Source organism: Chanodichthys erythropterus, chromosome 22, assembly GCF_024489055.1.
Source record: "Chanodichthys erythropterus isolate Z2021 chromosome 22, ASM2448905v1, whole genome shotgun sequence".
Classification (NCBI taxonomy): Eukaryota; Metazoa; Chordata; class Actinopteri; order Cypriniformes; family Xenocyprididae; genus Chanodichthys; species Chanodichthys erythropterus.
Window position 1 is genome coordinate 36277190 of NC_090242.1, and position 4621 is coordinate 36281810.

Below are 4621 nucleotides of genomic sequence, written 5' to 3' on the forward strand. Positions count from 1 at the left end.
TGTTTCTTTGTTTGTTTCTTTGTTTTAAATGGTAATAAAATATGACAAGATCTCAAAGTTAAACTGTGTCAGAAAAAGAATTATCTTAAATATGTCAGATAACACTTAAGCAAAACATGAATGAATGAATGAATGAATGAATGAGGCATTTATATAGCGCTTATACTGTACACCCAAAGCGCTTTACAATCATATCAGGGGTCTCTCCTCATCCACCACCAGTGTGCAGCATCCACTTGGATGATGCGACGGCAGCCACAGGACAACGGCGCCAGTGCGCTCACCACACACCAGCTGAAGGTGGAGAGGAGAGAGAGTGAAAGAGCCAATTCAATGCATGGGGATTATTAGGAGGCCATGATTGGTATGGGCCTATGGAGGGAATTTGGCCAGGACACCGGGGTTACACCCCTACTCTTTACGAGAAGTGCCATGGGATTTTTGACCTGACATGGTCAAATTTTTTGGGTTCCATTTTATCAATTTTACTGGTAGTCCACTGTATCCTCACTTACATAAAGTGTGTGTGTGTGTGTGTGTGTGTGTGTGTGTGTGTGTGTGTGTGTGTGTGTGTGTGTGTGTGTGTGTGAAATCAATCAAACTGTGATTCAGTGTTTTTGATGTCCACGAACCACCCAAGGCCTATAAGGAATTCTTATGAGTTCTTCCAAGTGTTTCTGAAGTGAAAACTAAATTTTAAAACAAACATATAAGTTTAGATATTAGTTTAGAAACATTGATTTGCAGTTATCATTTTGTGTCAAAATGTTGGATATTGAGGTAAAATCATACCGAATATATTGTATTGTTATAAATTGTGTTAACAACATTTACCATCTTATATTCTGCATAGTTGGGTTTTAGACCTACTACCTATATTGTAGTTATATAAAATATTCACAGGCAGATTTGCTTTATGTATTTCCCCGGCGTCAAATTAGGCACATATAAATGTCAGGAAACACGACTCCTGGCTGCATGTCAATATCCATGGATTAGGTTTCTTTGACAAGTTGTAAGAAACACTTTCGAGTCCAACCTTTAGACTAATCGTTTGTCTTACTCGCGTTTTTCGTAGTTTCCTCTATTAATCCAGTCACACAGCAGGTTCTTTTGCCACTCAGTCCAGCTGAGGGAGCGCGTTTTCAGCGGGAAAGTGACGTCGATGCATTCCCTTAAAAAAAAAAAAAAAAAAAAAAAAATGGGGGTGGGGGGTAACTTTGCAATTATCACTTAGTCCACTTTAACTACTCCAATACCACAGCAGCAAGTAGGCCTACTAGCTTGCAATTGGTGTACAACATTGTACACCAATTACAAGATAAATACAACATACAGTTATAAGGTCTAACTGTAGTATAAATTTTTTTTATATATATATATACAGAAATGTAATAATTAAATGTAAAATTACACTGTTCACTGTATAAATTTAATATAGATCTTTGTTAAAGCTGTGTTTTGTTTGATTTACATGACAGACAACAGCAGGTTGCTGTCATTTTAAGAATAAGACCCCATGCACACACACACATCTGATCTCTCACCTCATTCACTCAAGACATAACCGAATGTGTTTACGAGAATACTTGCCGAGGGGGGTATTTTGACTGACATAAAGCGTGAATGTGTCCATCCAAGTGCATTGAGGAGTTCTGATCTGAAACGCGCCTCTCTCTCTCTCTCTCTCTCTCTCTCTCTCTCTCTCTCTCTCTCTCTCTCTCTCTCTCTCTCTGTGTGCGCGCGAGCCCTGTATGCGAGTCTGTGCGCACTGGTAACAGCGCTGCGTGCGATACCGAATTAAATCCTCTTTTGCCTCTTCTAACGCTGGAATGGTTTTATATCTATTCAATGTGTAAACTAGCAAGACAAACACGTGCAAATGATAACCTTTCACTCTACTGCGGTGAAACTTGATCCGTGAATCAAATGCGTCCCGAACCGTGGGGCTTGGTCTTTATACCACTCACAACCAAACTTCCTTTTGATTTGACAGTGTATTTAGCTTTTAAAACTGAAGCTCATCAGCACAACATCAGCACAGATATCAGAGCTAGGTCGATGTTTCCTCTTTTCTGCTCATCACAAGGTAATTAAAATAAGTTTATATTTATTTTGTGAAGAGTTTTTATACATGTATTCATTCATTATTGGAGTTTCAGTACTGTAAAAACTTAAATGTAAAAACACACTTTAAATTTCTGACCAGTGGCAACACAAAAAAATATTACATTATGATATAATAATAATAATAATAATAATAATAATAACAGCAACAATCTGCTTGGCAGCTTTGATGTGAACAAAAAAAGTTTATGGATCTTTAATAGAGCTTCTAAAACTTTTTTTTCCACACCGTTTACATCATGAATTTAGAAACATACATGTTTTATAATGAACCATAGGCGTAATTTGCGGGTGGGACTTTTGTATGTCTTATGTCTTTTCAGCGCCTCTGTGAAGTTCATTTAATTTCACTCGCTTGATCTGACTCCAATTTCAAATGATTCTTATTCTTAGGTTGTGTTTCCAATTAGAAATTAATCATTAGTTATGCCTTCATTTAGATTTTTGATTATTCTGATTACTTTATATTTTCAATTATTTAGTTCACTGCGGTCCCGGTATCGCTTTAGAAGAGTCATTTCGGTTGGTGAGCGACTTTAACAATCACAAACTCGCCAGTTCTGGTCTTAGTTAGAGGTGCAGAGTTTACTAATGCATTTGAGTCAAACCACCACATTTCTTGTTCATTCAAAACACAGTTTTCTTTGTCACGATACTGCAACTTGCTAAGCCAGTCGATAGACAAAAATCAAAAAGGTCTCCAGATGTGCAACATGCTCCTTTCATGGGCTTTTAGTTTGAATCTATCCTGACGCAGATTTGCGGAAATATGGACTCCAATTGTTGTAGAGGAAACTGCAAGCCAGTCCAGCAGAGGGTGCTAACAGACTGTATTATTGTATAACTGCCTGAATTACTCGCGTTCTAAAAAGGAAGTTGCTTTTAGTTTGTAGTGGAGCGGCAGGCAGAAGGCAACCAGCTCTTTTAGTGTTGTTAATACTGTTAAATCTTGCTTTGGTGGATTTGTGCGTGTAGAAAACTAACCACATCTCTATCCACCTGTAACCTGTAAAAAGAAGCAAGCTGGAATAAAATGATTACAAATGAAGAACAAAGACTCGTGCATTCTAACAGATGCCCCACAGTGATCATAACTTAAACCTTCATTACACCAATAATCTACCGGTCATAATGATTTCAGAAGAATCTTCTTCATAATACCAGTGACTGCTGTGAAATTGAGACCATTTTACCAATCACACTGAGACATTTGAAATGATACCAAACATGAAAGGAAAACAATAGATACACAAGTTACATTATACACACAATATGCCTCCCTGGAGAACTTACAGTGACCTGAGTCAGGGGGAGGGGAAGGTGTGTTTGTGGGGGAATCACAAAACAAAATACACATGAAAGTGTCCCTGCTCTTGATATACAATCACTGATGAACATCTTTGGTTTTAATGAGAAAAAGAAAAAAAAAATACATGGTTGGATTTGAACCCAGAACCTTTTGCACACTACAGAATCAGATTCCTCCATCCTTGTTTCTTTTCCTTGTATCTACAGAAGGATGAACAAGAACATGAGTTCAGCTGAACATCTTCATGTTCTGATTCTACATTAATGACTTTAACTAAACTCTGTGTGTGATTGAACATATTCAGATTGAGATGGAGAAATAAAATCACACATCCAGAAAACTGCTGGAGCCTCAGAAATCACAGAGCAGCAGAAAACAAGAAGACAGAGAGAGAAATGGAGACACAAACCAGTGGATCACAAGAGAAAAGAGGACAGAAACTTAAGAGATGTAGCAGTATGGAGGGAATAATGCCTAACTGTGAGTGTTTGATCATTAATGAACTTGCTAGATTTAGTAATTATTATTTTTACTCTTTATGACACATTCAGACAGATTAATAACTTTCTGAATATTGAATCTATAGCCCATTGAAAGTTCACAGATGTGTGATTGTGTTTCATTGACAGAAAGTGTTATAGATTGAGAACATAAAAACAAACCCAAAACAATGAGATAATCTGATATTTATCTGTGATTTCTAGTCTCAGATGATTCAGATGATCCTGTAAAGATTGATTCTGATGCCAAAACTGAGGAGAGATTCTCTCATCAAAACCCTTCATCATCCAGAACATCATCATCTTCATCATCATCACTACCACCACCACCATCATCATCATAATCATCATCATCATCATTATAATTATAATCATCACATCTTCATCCATCTCCTGGATTCTGCAAGCTTTTATAGACTTAACCAGACTGATGGACCGTTTCACGACACTGTTTTCAACACTTTTTTAAAACGTTTACTTGGCAACAGCATTTTCAACGCTAAAACTTTTGAAAACAGGTTTTTGAAAAGGATACCATTATCATTTCTGTGTAAACTACAAAAACATGAATGTGAATCAATTCAATAAAGGATGTTTTACATATTTGAATGTGTTTTAATGTATTTTTTTAATGCAAAAATTATACAAAGATTTAAACAAATAAACATAAGAATATGTAAAGTAG

The 4621-nt window shown here is 36.6% G+C and overlaps 1 long non-coding RNA gene across 1 annotated transcript; it reads left to right on the forward strand.

Moving 5' to 3' along the window:
- Positions 1-1745: 1745 nt before the first annotated feature.
- LOC137012736 (uncharacterized) lies at positions 1746-4420 on the forward strand. Its single transcript, XR_010893601.1, has 3 exons — positions 1746-2089; positions 3741-3916; positions 4141-4420. It is a non-coding gene; the product is annotated as an uncharacterized lncRNA (long non-coding RNA).
- The last annotated feature ends 201 nt before the right edge of the window (positions 4421-4621 follow it).